This window comes from Poecilia mexicana, unplaced genomic scaffold (genome assembly GCF_051168715.1).
Source record: "Poecilia mexicana isolate PSO_F unplaced genomic scaffold, ASM5116871v1 scaffold_10, whole genome shotgun sequence".
NCBI classification, from domain to species: Eukaryota; Metazoa; Chordata; class Actinopteri; order Cyprinodontiformes; family Poeciliidae; genus Poecilia; species Poecilia mexicana.
In genome coordinates, this window is record NW_028263379.1 from 8,783,943 (window position 1) to 8,797,759 (window position 13,817).

The 13,817-nt window shown below is 45.9% G+C and overlaps 36 non-coding genes across 36 annotated transcripts; 15 read left to right on the plus strand and 21 right to left on the minus strand.

Moving 5' to 3' along the window:
* Positions 1 to 472: 472 nt before the first annotated feature.
* On the plus strand, positions 473 to 545 carry trnar-acg (transfer RNA arginine (anticodon ACG)). Its single transcript has one exon. It is a non-coding gene; the product is annotated as a tRNA-Arg (tRNA).
* A 315-nt stretch (positions 546 to 860) lies between these two features.
* On the minus strand, positions 861 to 932 carry trnam-cau (transfer RNA methionine (anticodon CAU)). The gene has a single exon. It is a non-coding gene; the product is annotated as a tRNA-Met (tRNA).
* An 11-nt stretch (positions 933 to 943) lies between these two features.
* Positions 944 to 1,015, minus strand: trnah-gug (transfer RNA histidin (anticodon GUG)). The gene has a single exon. It is a non-coding gene; the product is annotated as a tRNA-His (tRNA).
* A 78-nt stretch (positions 1,016 to 1,093) lies between these two features.
* trnay-gua (transfer RNA tyrosine (anticodon GUA)) lies at positions 1,094 to 1,181 on the minus strand. Its single transcript is given in 2 exon segments — positions 1,094 to 1,129; positions 1,145 to 1,181. It is a non-coding gene; the product is annotated as a tRNA-Tyr (tRNA).
* An 89-nt stretch (positions 1,182 to 1,270) lies between these two features.
* Positions 1,271 to 1,343, plus strand: trnam-cau (transfer RNA methionine (anticodon CAU)). Its single transcript has one exon. It is a non-coding gene; the product is annotated as a tRNA-Met (tRNA).
* An 863-nt stretch (positions 1,344 to 2,206) lies between these two features.
* On the plus strand, positions 2,207 to 2,279 carry trnar-acg (transfer RNA arginine (anticodon ACG)). The gene has a single exon. It is a non-coding gene; the product is annotated as a tRNA-Arg (tRNA).
* A 315-nt stretch (positions 2,280 to 2,594) lies between these two features.
* Positions 2,595 to 2,666, minus strand: trnam-cau (transfer RNA methionine (anticodon CAU)). The gene has a single exon. It is a non-coding gene; the product is annotated as a tRNA-Met (tRNA).
* Positions 2,667 to 2,677: 11 nt separating this feature from the next.
* On the minus strand, positions 2,678 to 2,749 carry trnah-gug (transfer RNA histidin (anticodon GUG)). The gene has a single exon. It is a non-coding gene; the product is annotated as a tRNA-His (tRNA).
* A 78-nt stretch (positions 2,750 to 2,827) lies between these two features.
* trnay-gua (transfer RNA tyrosine (anticodon GUA)) lies at positions 2,828 to 2,915 on the minus strand. Its single transcript is given in 2 exon segments — positions 2,828 to 2,863; positions 2,879 to 2,915. It is a non-coding gene; the product is annotated as a tRNA-Tyr (tRNA).
* Positions 2,916 to 3,004: 89 nt separating this feature from the next.
* On the plus strand, positions 3,005 to 3,077 carry trnam-cau (transfer RNA methionine (anticodon CAU)). The gene has a single exon. It is a non-coding gene; the product is annotated as a tRNA-Met (tRNA).
* Positions 3,078 to 4,013: 936 nt separating this feature from the next.
* On the plus strand, positions 4,014 to 4,086 carry trnar-acg (transfer RNA arginine (anticodon ACG)). The gene has a single exon. It is a non-coding gene; the product is annotated as a tRNA-Arg (tRNA).
* A 548-nt stretch (positions 4,087 to 4,634) lies between these two features.
* Positions 4,635 to 4,722, minus strand: trnay-gua (transfer RNA tyrosine (anticodon GUA)). The gene is given in 2 exon segments: positions 4,635 to 4,670; positions 4,686 to 4,722. It is a non-coding gene; the product is annotated as a tRNA-Tyr (tRNA).
* An 89-nt stretch (positions 4,723 to 4,811) lies between these two features.
* On the plus strand, positions 4,812 to 4,884 carry trnam-cau (transfer RNA methionine (anticodon CAU)). Its single transcript has one exon. It is a non-coding gene; the product is annotated as a tRNA-Met (tRNA).
* Positions 4,885 to 6,135: 1,251 nt separating this feature from the next.
* Positions 6,136 to 6,207, minus strand: trnam-cau (transfer RNA methionine (anticodon CAU)). Its single transcript has one exon. It is a non-coding gene; the product is annotated as a tRNA-Met (tRNA).
* An 11-nt stretch (positions 6,208 to 6,218) lies between these two features.
* trnah-gug (transfer RNA histidin (anticodon GUG)) lies at positions 6,219 to 6,290 on the minus strand. The gene has a single exon. It is a non-coding gene; the product is annotated as a tRNA-His (tRNA).
* A 78-nt stretch (positions 6,291 to 6,368) lies between these two features.
* trnay-gua (transfer RNA tyrosine (anticodon GUA)) lies at positions 6,369 to 6,456 on the minus strand. The gene is given in 2 exon segments: positions 6,369 to 6,404; positions 6,420 to 6,456. It is a non-coding gene; the product is annotated as a tRNA-Tyr (tRNA).
* Positions 6,457 to 6,545: 89 nt separating this feature from the next.
* trnam-cau (transfer RNA methionine (anticodon CAU)) lies at positions 6,546 to 6,618 on the plus strand. The gene has a single exon. It is a non-coding gene; the product is annotated as a tRNA-Met (tRNA).
* An 863-nt stretch (positions 6,619 to 7,481) lies between these two features.
* On the plus strand, positions 7,482 to 7,554 carry trnar-acg (transfer RNA arginine (anticodon ACG)). Its single transcript has one exon. It is a non-coding gene; the product is annotated as a tRNA-Arg (tRNA).
* Positions 7,555 to 7,869: 315 nt separating this feature from the next.
* Positions 7,870 to 7,941, minus strand: trnam-cau (transfer RNA methionine (anticodon CAU)). Its single transcript has one exon. It is a non-coding gene; the product is annotated as a tRNA-Met (tRNA).
* Positions 7,942 to 8,102: 161 nt separating this feature from the next.
* On the minus strand, positions 8,103 to 8,190 carry trnay-gua (transfer RNA tyrosine (anticodon GUA)). Its single transcript is given in 2 exon segments — positions 8,103 to 8,138; positions 8,154 to 8,190. It is a non-coding gene; the product is annotated as a tRNA-Tyr (tRNA).
* An 89-nt stretch (positions 8,191 to 8,279) lies between these two features.
* On the plus strand, positions 8,280 to 8,352 carry trnam-cau (transfer RNA methionine (anticodon CAU)). Its single transcript has one exon. It is a non-coding gene; the product is annotated as a tRNA-Met (tRNA).
* An 864-nt stretch (positions 8,353 to 9,216) lies between these two features.
* Positions 9,217 to 9,289, plus strand: trnar-acg (transfer RNA arginine (anticodon ACG)). The gene has a single exon. It is a non-coding gene; the product is annotated as a tRNA-Arg (tRNA).
* A 315-nt stretch (positions 9,290 to 9,604) lies between these two features.
* Positions 9,605 to 9,676, minus strand: trnam-cau (transfer RNA methionine (anticodon CAU)). Its single transcript has one exon. It is a non-coding gene; the product is annotated as a tRNA-Met (tRNA).
* An 11-nt stretch (positions 9,677 to 9,687) lies between these two features.
* On the minus strand, positions 9,688 to 9,759 carry trnah-gug (transfer RNA histidin (anticodon GUG)). Its single transcript has one exon. It is a non-coding gene; the product is annotated as a tRNA-His (tRNA).
* A 78-nt stretch (positions 9,760 to 9,837) lies between these two features.
* trnay-gua (transfer RNA tyrosine (anticodon GUA)) lies at positions 9,838 to 9,925 on the minus strand. Its single transcript is given in 2 exon segments — positions 9,838 to 9,873; positions 9,889 to 9,925. It is a non-coding gene; the product is annotated as a tRNA-Tyr (tRNA).
* Positions 9,926 to 10,014: 89 nt separating this feature from the next.
* Positions 10,015 to 10,087, plus strand: trnam-cau (transfer RNA methionine (anticodon CAU)). The gene has a single exon. It is a non-coding gene; the product is annotated as a tRNA-Met (tRNA).
* An 862-nt stretch (positions 10,088 to 10,949) lies between these two features.
* trnah-aug (transfer RNA histidin (anticodon AUG)) lies at positions 10,950 to 11,022 on the plus strand. The gene has a single exon. It is a non-coding gene; the product is annotated as a tRNA-His (tRNA).
* A 315-nt stretch (positions 11,023 to 11,337) lies between these two features.
* Positions 11,338 to 11,409, minus strand: trnam-cau (transfer RNA methionine (anticodon CAU)). The gene has a single exon. It is a non-coding gene; the product is annotated as a tRNA-Met (tRNA).
* Positions 11,410 to 11,420: 11 nt separating this feature from the next.
* On the minus strand, positions 11,421 to 11,492 carry trnah-gug (transfer RNA histidin (anticodon GUG)). The gene has a single exon. It is a non-coding gene; the product is annotated as a tRNA-His (tRNA).
* A 78-nt stretch (positions 11,493 to 11,570) lies between these two features.
* On the minus strand, positions 11,571 to 11,658 carry trnay-gua (transfer RNA tyrosine (anticodon GUA)). The gene is given in 2 exon segments: positions 11,571 to 11,606; positions 11,622 to 11,658. It is a non-coding gene; the product is annotated as a tRNA-Tyr (tRNA).
* An 89-nt stretch (positions 11,659 to 11,747) lies between these two features.
* On the plus strand, positions 11,748 to 11,820 carry trnam-cau (transfer RNA methionine (anticodon CAU)). The gene has a single exon. It is a non-coding gene; the product is annotated as a tRNA-Met (tRNA).
* Positions 11,821 to 12,756: 936 nt separating this feature from the next.
* On the plus strand, positions 12,757 to 12,829 carry trnar-acg (transfer RNA arginine (anticodon ACG)). The gene has a single exon. It is a non-coding gene; the product is annotated as a tRNA-Arg (tRNA).
* Positions 12,830 to 13,144: 315 nt separating this feature from the next.
* trnam-cau (transfer RNA methionine (anticodon CAU)) lies at positions 13,145 to 13,216 on the minus strand. The gene has a single exon. It is a non-coding gene; the product is annotated as a tRNA-Met (tRNA).
* Positions 13,217 to 13,227: 11 nt separating this feature from the next.
* Positions 13,228 to 13,299, minus strand: trnah-gug (transfer RNA histidin (anticodon GUG)). Its single transcript has one exon. It is a non-coding gene; the product is annotated as a tRNA-His (tRNA).
* A 78-nt stretch (positions 13,300 to 13,377) lies between these two features.
* trnay-gua (transfer RNA tyrosine (anticodon GUA)) lies at positions 13,378 to 13,465 on the minus strand. The gene is given in 2 exon segments: positions 13,378 to 13,413; positions 13,429 to 13,465. It is a non-coding gene; the product is annotated as a tRNA-Tyr (tRNA).
* An 89-nt stretch (positions 13,466 to 13,554) lies between these two features.
* On the plus strand, positions 13,555 to 13,627 carry trnam-cau (transfer RNA methionine (anticodon CAU)). The gene has a single exon. It is a non-coding gene; the product is annotated as a tRNA-Met (tRNA).
* The last annotated feature ends 190 nt before the right edge of the window (positions 13,628 to 13,817 follow it).

The window sequence follows — 13,817 nt, forward strand, 5'->3', positions numbered from 1 at the left end:
ACAGACCAGAGAAAACTAAAGAGAATGCAACATTGTGTTAATCTCCATTTGAGGAGCCGGCGGTTTATCTGGAGCCTTGGTGAACTTTACCCAGGAGAGCGGCGTTCTGGAGGAGCGCTGCAGACGTAACATCTGTCCATTTCGGAGAAGCAAAACCACGCAAAAAAAAACCAACAAAGAATCCAGGTAAAAGCGCAACCCGGACCGCACAGGGTAAAACACTCACAGACAGAGCTCAGGTGATCTGTTTGGATCACACAGATCCATCTGACTGATGAATTAGCGCAGATTTTTCTGCTGATTGGGGACCAGGAGGAAGTGCATTCAGATCCCAGCGGATGAAGTGATGGTACTTTAAGTGAAGTCGATTAATTTAATTTATTAAAAGTTATTGGTGTGGTTTTGGTAACTGCGAGAAAAATGTAGACCAGTCAGTCGTGGTCCGACACAAAGGATCTCCATGTCCCTAGATGGGCTAGTGGCGCAATGGACAACGTGTCTGACTACGGATCAGAAGATTCTAGGTTCGACTCCTGGCTAGCTCGAGCAGCTTTCCTTTTGTCGCCCGAGCAGAGTCCTCGGTTTCATCTCTGTCCCAAGCCCTTGAGGGGAGCGCCGATTGACGCCCCCTCTCGCGTGCCAAGGAAACAATGGAGGAGCAGAGGTTGCACTAATAGTCATCATTTATGTGACTCAGATCTTTGGAACAGCTCAGAAGGATGTCGGAAGGATTCAATTGTAAACAGTGTTTTGATGCAGCTCAGAAGAAGGAGTAGGGTTTGTGTTTCTTGACAAAAGAGAACAGACAAGAGATGGGCAGGTCATTCAGACACATTGGATGTATTGTGAAAAGGTCTGCGTAGCAGAGGATGGTTTCGATCCATCGACCTCTGGGTTATGGGCCCAGCACGCTTCCGCTGCGCCACTCTGCTTTCAACCCTCATGCCGTGACCCGGATTTGAACCGGGGTTGCTGCGGCCACAACGCAGAGTACTAACCACTATACGATCACGGCTTCTTGCTTGAAAGTGTCTTTCGTCAGCCACTCCTAACGAACCTTTCCTCTGAAGATTTTGAGAAAAGAAAAACGGAATCCTTCGAGCCGGAGTTGAACCAGTGACCTAAGGATGTCCAGCGTTGTACCCTACAGTCCTCCGCTCTACCAACTGAGCTATCGAAGGTCGCATGGCACGGTGGCAAGAAGCGGAAACATGCTGCTACACAGCTGCCTTCGAAAGCACAGGTGTCTCTTAGGTAGACTGGTTGCGGAGCCTCGTTGGCGCAGTAGGCAGCGCGTCAGTCTCATAATCTGAAGGTCGTGAGTTCAACCCTCACACGGGGCATGTGTTTTGATTAATCCAAGAATTTTAATAATAATTTTCTTCTTAAATCCATGCAAACTCAACAGTTTGTAAGGTAGGATTGCTCAGCAGGTAAATGCACGGTGCTGGTAATGCTGAGGTCATTGGTTCAAGCCCCATACTGGTCAACTCATGTCTAACATCTTTCAGACAATAAACACTTCAAAATACATAAGGGTTCAAAAATAAAATCAACACTTCAAAATAAACAAGGGTTCAAAAACAAAATCAACACTTCAAAATTAAAAATGCTTTAAAAATAAAATCAATGGTAACTGTTTTCTCTGTCCATAAACTAAGCCTGGGGTCAGAAAATGTATTGAAGCCATTTTGCCTTTGGTTGAAATGGCGCATTAAATTCACGTCTCCTTTACAGACCAGAGAAAACTAAAGAGAATGCAACATTGTGTTAATCTCCATTTGAGGAGCCGGCGGTTTATCTGGAGCCTTGGTGAACTTTACCCAGGAGAGCGGCGTTCTGGAGGAGCGCTGCAGACGTAACATCTGTCCATTTCGGAGAAGCAAAACCACGCAAAAAAAAACCCAACAAAGAATCCAGGTAAAAGCGCAACCCGGACCGCACAGGGTAAAACACTCACAGACAGAGCTCAGGTGATCTGTTTGGATCACACAGATCCATCTGACTGATGAATTAGCGCAGATTTTTCTGCTGATTGGGGACCAGGAGGAAGTGCATTCAGATCCCAGCTGATGAAGTGATGGTACTTTAAGTGAAGTCGATTAATTTAATTTATTAAAAGTTATTGGTGTGGTTTTGGTAACTGCGAGAAAAATGTAGACCAGTCAGTCGTGGTCCGACACAAAGGATCTCCATGTCCCTAGATGGGCTAGTGGCGCAATGGACAACGCGTCTGACTACGGATCAGAAGATTCTAGGTTTGACTCCTGGCTAGCTCGAGCAGCTTTCCTTTTGTCGCCCGAGCAGAGTCCTCGGTTTCATCTCTGTCCCAAGCCCTTGAGGGGAGCGCCGATTGACGCCCCCTCTCGCGTGCCAAGGAAACAATGGAGGAGCAGAGGTTGCACTAATAGTCATCATTTATGTGACTCAGATCTTTGGAACAGCTCAGAAGGATGTCGGAAGGATTCAATTGTAAACAGTGTTTTGATGCAGCTCAGAAGAAGGAGTAGGGTTTGTGTTTCTTGACAAAAGAGAACAGACAAGAGATGGGCAGGTCATTCAGACACATTGGATGTATTGTGAAAAGGTCTGCGTAGCAGAGGATGGTTTCGATCCATCGACCTCTGGGTTATGGGCCCAGCACGCTTCCGCTGCGCCACTCTGCTTTCAACCCTCATGCCGTGACCCGGATTTGAACCGGGGTTGCTGCGGCCACAACGCAGAGTACTAACCACTATACGATCACGGCTTCTTGCTTGAAAGTGTCTTTCGTCAGCCACTCCTAACGAACCTTTCCTCTGAAGATTTTGAGAAAAGAAAAACGGAATCCTTTGAGCCGGAGTTGAACCAGCGACCTAAGGATGTCCAGCGTTGTACCCTACAGTCCTCCGCTCTACCAACTGAGCTATCGAAGGTCGCATGGCACGGTGGCAAGAAGCGGAAACATGCTGCTACACAGCTGCCTTCGAAAGCACAGGTGTCTCTTAGGTAGACTGGTTGCGGAGCCTCGTTGGCGCAGTAGGCAGCGCGTCAGTCTCATAATCTGAAGGTCGTGAGTTCAACCCTCACACGGGGCATGTGTTTTGATTAATCCAAGAATTTTAATAATAATTTTCTTCTTAAATCCATGCAAACTCAACAGTTTGTAAGGTAGGATTGCTCAGCAGGTAAATGCACGGTGCTGGTAATGCTGAGGTCATTGGTTCAAGCCCCATACTGGTCAACTCATGTCTAACATCTTTCAGACAATAAACACTTCAAAATACATAAGGGTTCAAAAATAAAATCAACACTTCAAAATACATAAGGGTTCAAAAATAAAATCAACACTTCAAAATAAATAAGGGTTCAAAAATAAAATCATCACTTCAAAATAAACAAGGGTTCAAAAACAAAATCAACACTTCAAAATTAAAAATGCTTTAAAAATAAAATCAATGGTAACTGTTTTCTCTGTCCATAAACTAAGCCTGGGGTCAGAAAATGTATTGAAGCCATTTTGCCTTTGGTTGAAGTGGCGCATTAAATTCACGTCTCCATTACAGACCAGAGAAAACTAAAGAGAATGCAACATTGTGTTAATCTCCATTTGAGGAGCCGGCGGTTTATCTGGAGCCTTGGTGAACTTTACCCAGGAGAGCGGCGTTCTGGAGGAGCGCTGCAGACGTAACATCTGTCCATTTCGGAGAAGCAAAACCACGCAAAAAAAAACCAACAAAGAATCCAGGTAAAAGCGCAACCCGGACCGCACAGGGTAAAACACTCACAGACAGAGCTCAGGTGATCTGTTTGGATCACACAGATCCATCTGACTGATGAATTAGCGCAGATTTTTCTGCTGATTGGGGACCAGGAGGAAGTGCATTCAGATCCCAGCGGATGAAGTGATGGTACTTTAAGTGAAGTCGATTAATTTAATTTATTAAAAGTTATTGGTGTGGTTTTGGTAACTGCGAGAAAAATGTAGACCAGTCAGTCGTGGTCCGACACAAAGGATCTCCATGTCCCTAGATGGGCTAGTGGCGCAATGGACAACGCGTCTGACTACGGATCAGAAGATTCTAGGTTTGACTCCTGGCTAGCTCGAGCAGCTTTCCTTTTGTCGCCCGAGCAGAGTCCTCGGTTTCATCTCTGTCCCAAGCCCTTGAGGGGAGCGCCGATTGACGCCCCCTCTCGCGTGCCAAGGAAACAATGGAGGAGCAGAGGTTGCACTAATAGTCATCATTTATGTGACTCAGATCTTTGGAACAGCTCAGAAGGATGTCGGAAGGATTCAATTGTAAACAGTGTTTTGATGCAGCTCAGAAGAAGGAGTAGGGTTTGTGTTTCTTGACAAAAGAGAACAGACAAGAGATGGGCAGGTCATTCAGACACATTGGATGTATTGTGAAAAGGTCTGCGTAGCAGAGGATGGTTTTGATCCATCGACCTCTGGGTTATGGGCCCAGCATGCTTCCGCTGCGCCACTCTGCTTTCAACCCTCATGCTGTGACCTGGATTCGAACCGGGGTTGCTGCGGCCACAACGCAGAGTACTAACCACTATACGATCACGGCTTCTTGCTTGAAAGTGTCTTTCGTCAGCCACTCCTAACGAACCTTTCCTCTGAAGATTTTGAGAAAAGAAAAACGGAATCCTTCGAGCCAGAGTTGAACCAGCGACCTAAGGATGTCCAGCGTTGTACCCTACAGTCCTCCGCTCTACCAACTGAGCTATCGAAGGTCACATGGCACGGTGGCAAGAAGCGGAAACATGCTGCTACACAGCTGCCTTCGAAAGCACAGGTGTCTCTTAGGTAGACTGGTTGCGGAGCCTCGTTGGCGCAGTAGGCAGCGCGTCAGTCTCATAATCTGAAGGTCGTGAGTTCAACCCTCACACGGGGCATGTGTTTTGATTAATCCAAGAATTTTAATAATAATTTTCTTCTTAAATCCATGCAAACTCAACAGTTTGTAAGGTAGGATTGCTCAGCAGGTAAATGCACGGTGCTGGTAATGCTGAGGTCATTGGTTCAAGCCCCATACTGGTCAACTCATGTCTAACATCTTTCAGACAATAAACACTTCAAAATACATAAGGGTTCAAAAATAAAATCAACACTTCAAAATAAACAAGGGTTCAAAAACAAAATCAACACTTCAAAATTAAAAATGCTTTAAAAATAAAATCAATGGTAACTGTTTTCTCTGTCCATAAACTAAGCCTGGGGTCAGAAAATGTATTGAAGCCATTTTGCCTTTGGTTGAAATGGCGCATTAAATTCACGTCTCCTTTACAGACCAGAGAAAACTAAAGAGAATGCAACATTGTGTTAATCTCCATTTGAGGAGCCGGCGGTTTATCTGGAGCCTTGGTGAACTTTACCCAGGAGAGCGGCGTTCTGGAGGAGCGCTGCAGACGTAACATCTGTCCATTTCGGAGAAGCAAAACCACGCAAAAAAAAACCCAACAAAGAATCCAGGTAAAAGCGCAACCCGGACCGCACAGGGTAAAACACTCACAGACAGAGCTCAGGTGATCTGTTTGGATCACACAGATCCATCTGACTGATGAATTAGCGCAGATTTTTCTGCTGATTGGGGACCAGGAGGAAGTGCATTCAGATCCCAGCTGATGAAGTGATGGTACTTTAAGTGAAGTCGATTAATTTAATTTATTAAAAGTTATTGGTGTGGTTTTGGTAACTGCGAGAAAAATGTAGACCAGTCAGTCGTGGTCCGACACAAAGGATCTCCATGTCCCTAGATGGGCTAGTGGTGCAATGGACAACGCGTCTGACTACGGATCAGAAGATTCTAGGTTTGACTCCTGGCTAGCTCGAGCAGCTTTCCTTTTGTCGCCCGAGCAGAGTCCTCGGTTTCATCTCTGTCCCAAGCCCTTGAGGGGAGCGCCGATTGACGCCCCCTCTCGCGTGCCAAGGAAACAATGGAGGAGCAGAGGTTGCACTAATAGTCATCATTTATGTGACTCAGATCTTTGGAACAGCTCAGAAGGATGTCGGAAGGATTCAATTGTAAACAGTGTTTTGATGCAGCTCAGAAGAAGGAGTAGGGTTTGTGTTTCTTGACAAAAGAGAACAGACAAGAGATGGGCAGGTCATTCAGACACATTGGATGTATTGTGAAAAGGTCTGCGTAGCAGAGGATGGTTTCGATCCATCGACCTCTGGGTTATGGGCCCAGCACGCTTCCGCTGCGCCACTCTGCTTTCAACCCTCATGCCGTGACCCGGATTCGAACCGGGGTTGCTGCGGCCACAACGCAGAGTACTAACCACTATACGATCACAGCTTCTTGCTTGAAAGTGTCTTTCGTCAGCCACTCCTAACGAACCTTTCCTCTGAAGATTTTGAGAAAAGAAAAACAGAATCCTTCGAGCCGGAGTTGAACCAGCGACCTAAGGATGTCCAGCGTTGTACCCTACAGTCCTCCGCTCTACCAACTGAGCTATCGAAGGTCGCATGGCACGGTGGCAAGAAGCGGAAACATGCTGCTACACAGCTGCCTTCGAAAGCACAGGTGTCTCTTAGGTAGACTGGTTGCGGAGCCTCGTTGGCGCAGTAGGCAGCGCGTCAGTCTCATAATCTGAAGGTCGTGAGTTCAACCCTCACACGGGGCATGTGTTTTGATTAATCCAAGAATTTTAATAATAATTTTCTTCTTAAATCCATGCAAACTCAACAGTTTGTAAGGTAGGATTGCTCAGCAGGTAAATGCACGGTGCTGGTAATGCTGAGGTCATTGGTTCAAGCCCCATACTGGTCAACTCATGTCTAACATCTTTCAGACAATAAACACTTCAAAATACATAAGGGTTCAAAAATAAAATCAACACTTCAAAATAAACAAGGGTTCAAAAACAAAATCAACACTTCAAAATTAAAAATGCTTTAAAAATAAAATCAATGGTAACTGTTTTCTCTGTCCATAAACTAAGCCTGGGGTCAGAAAATGTATTGAAGCCATTTTGCCTTTGGTTGAAATGGCGCATTAAATTCACGTCTCCTTTACAGACCAGAGAAAACTAAAGAGAATGCAACATTGTGTTAATCTCCATTTGAGGAGCCGGCGGTTTATCTGGAGCCTTGGTGAACTTTACCCAGGAGAGCGGCGTTCTGGAGGAGCGCTGCAGACGTAACATCTGTCCATTTCGGAGAAGCAAAACCACGCAAAAAAAAACCCAACAAAGAATCCAGGTAAAAGCGCAACCCGGACCGCACAGGGTAAAACACTCACAGACAGAGCTCAGGTGATCTGTTTGGATCACACAGATCCATCTGACTGATGAATTAGCGCAGATTTTTCTGCTGATTGGGGACCAGGAGGAAGTGCATTCAGATCCCAGCTGATGAAGTGATGGTACTTTAAGTGAAGTCGATTAATTTAATTTATTAAAAGTTATTGGTGTGGTTTTGGTAACTGCGAGAAAAATGTAGACCAGTCAGTCGTGGTCCGACACAAAGGATCTCCATGTCCCTAGATGGGCTAGTGGCGCAATGGACAACGCGTCTGACTACGGATCAGAAGATTCTAGGTTTGACTCCTGGCTAGCTCGAGCAGCTTTCCTTTTGTCGCCCGAGCAGAGTCCTCGGTTTCATCTCTGTCCCAAGCCCTTGAGGGGAGCGCCGATTGACGCCCCCTCTCGCGTGCCAAGGAAACAATGGAGGAGCAGAGGTTGCACTAATAGTCATCATTTATGTGACTCAGATCTTTGGAACAGCTCAGAAGGATGTCGGAAGGATTCAATTGTAAACAGTGTTTTGATGCAGCTCAGAAGAAGGAGTAGGGTTTGTGTTTCTTGACAAAAGAGAACAGACAAGAGATGGGCAGGTCATTCAGACACATTGGATGTATTGTGAAAAGGTCTGCGTAGCAGAGGATGGTTTCGATCCATCGACCTCTGGGTTATGGGCCCAGCACGCTTCCGCTGCGCCACTCTGCTTTCAACCCTCATGCTGAGGCCCGGATTCGAACCGGGGTTGCTGCGGCCACAACGCAGAGTACTAACCACTATACGATCACAGCTTCTTGCTTGAAAGTGTCTTTCGTCAGCCACTCCTAACGAACCTTTCCTCTGAAGATTTTGAGAAAAGAAAAACAGAATCCTTCGAGCCGGAGTTGAACCAGCGACCTAAGGATGTCCAGCGTTGTACCCTACAGTCCTCCGCTCTACCAACTGAGCTATCGAAGGTCGCATGGCATGGTGGCAAGAAGCGGAAACATGCTGCTACACAGCTGCCTTCGAAAGCACAGGTGTCTCTTAGGTAGACTGGTTGCGGAGCCTCGTTGGCGCAGTAGGCAGCGCGTCAGTCTCATAATCTGAAGGTCGTGAGTTCAACCCTCACACGGGGCATGTGTTTTGATTAATCCAAGAATTTTAATAATAATTTTCTTCTTAAATCCATGCAAACTCAACAGTTTGTAAGGTAGGATTGCTCAGCAGGTAAATGCACGGTGCTGGTAATGCTGAGGTCATTGGTTCAAGCCCCATACTGGTCAACTCATGTCTAACATCTTTCAGACAATAAACACTTCAAAATACATAAGGGTTCAAAAATAAAATCAACACTTCAAAATAAACAAGGGTTCAAAAACAAAATCAACACTTCAAAATTAAAAATGCTTTAAAAATAAAATCAATGGTAACTGTTTTCTCTGTCCATAAACTAAGCCTGGGGTCAGAAAATGTATTGAAGCCATTTTGCCTTTGGTTGAAATGGCGCATTAAATTCACGTCTCCTTTACAGACCAGAGAAAACTAAAGAGAATGCAACATTGTGTTAATCTCCATTTGAGGAGCCGGCGGTTTATCTGGAGCCTTGGTGAACTTTACCCAGGAGAGCGGCGTTCTGGAGGAGCGCTGCAGACGTAACATCTGTCCATTTCGGAGAAGCAAAACCACGCAAAAAAAAAACCCAACAAAGAATCCAGGTAAAAGCGCAACCCGGACCGCACAGGGTAAAACACTCACAGACAGAGCTCAGGTGATCTGTTTGGATCACACAGATCCATCTGACTGATGAATTAGCGCAGATTTTTCTGCTGATTGGGGACCAGGAGGAAGTGCATTCAGATCCCAGCGGATGAAGTGATGGTACTTTAAGTGAAGTCGATTAATTTAATTTATTAAAAGTTATTGGTGTGGTTTTGGTAACTGCGAGAAAAATGTAGACCAGTCAGTCGTGGTCCGACACAAAGGATCTCCATGTCCCTAGATGGGCTAGTGGCGCAATGGACAACGTGTCTGACTACGGATCAGAAGATTCTAGGTTTGACTCCTGGCTAGCTCGAGCAGCTTTCCTTTTGTCGCCCGAGCAGAGTCCTCGGTTTCATCTCTGTCCCAAGCCCTTGAGGGGAGCGCCGATTGACGCACCCTCTCGCGTGCCAAGGAAACAATGGAGGAGCAGAGGTTGCACTAATAGTCATCATTTATGTGACTCAGATCTTTGGAACAGCTCAGAAGGATGTCGGAAGGATTCAATTGTAAACAGTGTTTTGATGCAGCTCAGAAGAAGGAGTAGGGTTTGTGTTTCTTGACAAAAGAGAACAGACAAGAGATGGGCAGGTCATTCAGACACATTGGATGTATTGTGAAAAGGTCTGCGTAGCAGAGGATGGTTTCGATCCATCGACCTCTGGGTTATGGGCCCAGCACGCTTCCGCTGCGCCACTCTGCTTTCAACCCTCATGCCGTGACCCGGATTCGAACCGGGGTTGCTGCGGCCACAACGCAGAGTACTAACCACTATACGATCACGGCTTCTTGCTTGAAAGTGTCTTTCGTCAGCCACTCCTAACGAACCTTTCCTCTGAAGATTTTGAGAAAAGAAAAACGGAATCCTTCGAGCCGGAGTTGAACCAGCGACCTAAGGATGTCCAGCGTTGTACCCTACAGTCCTCCGCTCTACCAACTGAGCTATCGAAGGTCGCATGGCACGGTGGCAAGAAGCGGAAACATGCTGCTACACAGCTGCCTTCGAAAGCACAGGTGTCTCTTAGGTAGACTGGTTGCGGAGCCTCGTTGGCGCAGTAGGCAGCGCGTCAGTCTCATAATCTGAAGGTCGTGAGTTCAACCCTCACACGGGGCATGTGTTTTGATTAATCCAAGAATTTTAATAATAATTTTCTTCTTAAATCCATGCAAACTCAACAGTTTGTAAGGTAGGATTGCTCAGCAGGTAAATGCACAGTGCTGGTAATGCTGAGGTCATTGGTTCAAGCCCCATACTGGTCAACTCATGTCTAACATCTTTCAGACAATAAACACTTCAAAATACATAAGGGTTCAAAAATAAAATCAACACTTCAAAATAAACAAGGGTTCAAAAACAAAATCAACACTTCAAAATTAAAAATGCTTTAAAAATAAAATCAATGGTAACTGTTTTCTCTGTCCATAAACTAAGCCTGGGGTCAGAAAATGTATTGAAGCCATTTTGCCTTTGGTTGAAGTGGCGCATTAAATTCACGTCTCCATTACAGACCAGAGAAAACTAAAGAGAATGCAACATTGTGTTAATCTCCATTTGAGGAGCCGGCGGTTTATCTGGAGCCTTGGTGAACTTTACCCAGGAGAGCGGCGTTCTGGAGGAGCGCTGCAGACGTAACATCTGTCCATTTCGGAGAAGCAAAACCACGCAAAAAAAAACCAACAAAGAATCCAGGTAAAAGCGCAACCCGGACCGCACAGGGTAAAACACTCACAGACAGAGCTCAGGTGATCTGTTTGGATCACACAGATCCATCTGACTGATGAATTAGCGCAGATTTTTCTGCTGATTGGGGACCAGGAGGAAGTGCATTCAGATCCCAGCGGATGAAGTGATGGTACTTTAAGTGAAGTCGATTAATTTAATTTATTAAAAGTTATTGGTGTGGTTTTGGTAACTGCGAGAAAAATGTAGACCAGTCAGTCGTGGTCCGACACAAAGGATCTCCATGTCCCTAGATGGGCTAGTGGCGCAATGGACAACGTGTCTGACTATGGATCAGAAGATTCTAGGTTCGACTCCTGGCTAGCTCGAGCAGCTTTCCTTTTGTCGCCCGAGCAGAGTCCTCGGTTTCATCTCTGTCCCAAGCCCTTGAGGGGAGCGCCGATTGACGCCCCCTCTCGCGTGCCAAGGAAACAATGGAGGAGCAGAGGTTGCACTAATAGTCATCATTTATGTGACTCAGATCTTTGGAACAGCTCAGAAGGATGTCGGAAGGATTCAATTGTAAACAGTGTTTTGATGCAGCTCAGAAGAAGGAGTAGGGTTTGTGTTTCTTGACAAAAGAGAACAGACAAGAGATGGGCAGGTCATTCAGACACATTGGATGTATTGTGAAAAGGTCTGCGTAGCAGAGGATGGTTTCGATCCATCGACCTCTGGGTTATGGGCCCAGCACGCTTCCGCTGCGCCACTCTGCTTTCAACCCTCATGCCGTGACCCGGATTTGAACCGGGGTTGCTGCGGCCACAACGCAGAGTACTAACCACTATACGATCACGGCTTCTTGCTTGAAAGTGTCTTTCGTCAGCCACTCCTAACGAACCTTTCCTCTGAAGATTTTGAGAAAAGAAAAACGGAATCCTTCGAGCCAGAGTTGAACCAGCGACCTAAGGATGTCCAGCGTTGTACCCTACAGTCCTCCGCTCTACCAACTGAGCTATCGAAGGTCGCATGGCACGGTGGCAAGAAGCGGAAACATGCTGCTACACAGCTGCCTTCGAAAGCACAGGTGTCTCTTAGGTAGACTGGTTGCGGAGCCTCGTTGGCGCAGTAGGCAGCGCGTCAGTCTCATAATCTGAAGGTCGTGAGTTCAACCCTCACACGGGGCATGTGTTTTGATTAATCCAAGAATTTTAATAATAATTTTCTTCTTAAATCCATGCAAACTCAACAGTTTGTAAGGTAGGATTGCTCAGCAGGTAAATGCACGGTGCTGGTAATGCTGAGGTCATTGGTTCAAGCCCCATACTGGTCAACTCATGTCTAACATCTTTCAGACAATAAACACTTCAAAATACATAAGGGTTCAAAAATAAAATCAACACTTCAAAATACATAAGGGTTCAAAAATAAAATCAACACTTCAAAATAAATAAGGGTTCAAAAATAAAATCATCACTTCAAAATAAACAAGGGTTCAAAAACAAAATCAACACTTCAAAATTAAAAATGCTTTAAAAATAAAATCAATGGTAACTGTTTTCTCTGTCCATAAACTAAGCCTGGGGTCAGAAAATGTATTGAAGCCATTTTGCCTTTGGTTGAAGTGGCGCATTAAATTCACGTCTCCATTACAGACCAGAGAAAACTAAAGAGAATGCAACATTGTGTTAATCTCCATTTGAGGAGCCGGCGGTTTATCTGGAGCCTTGGTGAACTTTACCCAGGAGAGCGGCGTTCTGGAGGAGCGCTGCAGACGTAACATCTGTCCATTTCGGAGAAGCAAAACCACGCAAAAAAAAACCAACAAAGAATCCAGGTAAAAGCGCAACCCGGACCGCACAGGGTAAAACACTCACAGACAGAGCTCAGGTGATCTGTTTGGATCACACAGATCCATCTGACTGATGAATTAGCGCAGATTTTTCTGCTGATTGGGGACCAGGAGGAAGTGCATTCAGATCCCAGCGGATGAAGTGATGGTACTTTAAGTGAAGTCGATTAATTTAATTTATTAAAAGTTATTGGTGTGGTTTTGGTAACTGCGAGAAAAATGTAGACCAGTCAGTCGTGGTCCGACACAAAGGATCTCCATGTCCCTAGATGGGCTAGTGGCGCAATGGACAACGCGTCTGACTACGGATCAGAAGATTCTAGGTTTGACTCCTGGCTAGCTCGAGCAGCTTTCCTTTTGTCGCCCGAGCAGAGTCCTCGGTTTCATCTCTGTCCCAAGCCCTTGAGGGGAGCGCCGATTGACGCCCCCTCTCGCGTGCCAAGGAAACAATGGAGGAGCAGAGGTTGCACTAATAGTCATCATTTATGTGACTCAGATCTTTGGAACAGCTCAGAAGGATGTCGGAAGGATTCAATTGTAAACAGTGTTTTGATGCAGCTCAGAAGAAGGAGTAGGGTTTGTGTTTCTTGACAAAAGAGAACAGACAAGAGATGGGCAGGTCATTCAGACACATTGGATGTATTGTGAAAAGGTCTGCGTAGCAGAGGATGGTTTCGATCCATCGACCTCTGGGTTATGGGCCCAGCACGCTTCCGCTGCGCCACTCTGCTTTCAACCCTCATGCCGTGACCCGGATTCGAACCGGGGTTGCTGCGGCCACAACGCAGAGTACTAACCACTATACGATCACAGCTTCTTGCTTGAAAGTGTCTTTCGTCAGCCACTCCTAACGAACCTTTCCTCTGAAGATTTTGAGAAAAGAAAAACAGAATCCTTCGAGCCGGAGTTGAACCAGCGACCTAAGGATGTCCAGCGTTGTACCCTACAGTCCTCCGCTCTACCAACTGAGCTATCGAAGGTCGCATGGCACGGTGGCAAGAAGCGGAAACATGCTGCTACACAGCTGCCTTCGAAAGCACAGGTGTCTCTTAGGTAGACTGGTTGCGGAGCCTCGTTGGCGCAGTAGGCAGCGCGTCAGTCTCATAATCTGAAGGTCGTGAGTTCAACCCTCACACGGGGCATGTGTTTTGATTAATCCAAGAATTTTAATAATAATTTTCTTCTTAAATCCATGCAAACTCAACAGTTTGTAAGGTAGGATTGCTCAGCAGGTAAATGCACGGTGCTGGTAATGCTGAGGTCATTGGTTCAAGCCCCATACTGGTCAACTCATGTCTAACATCTTTCAGACAATAAACACTTCAAAATACA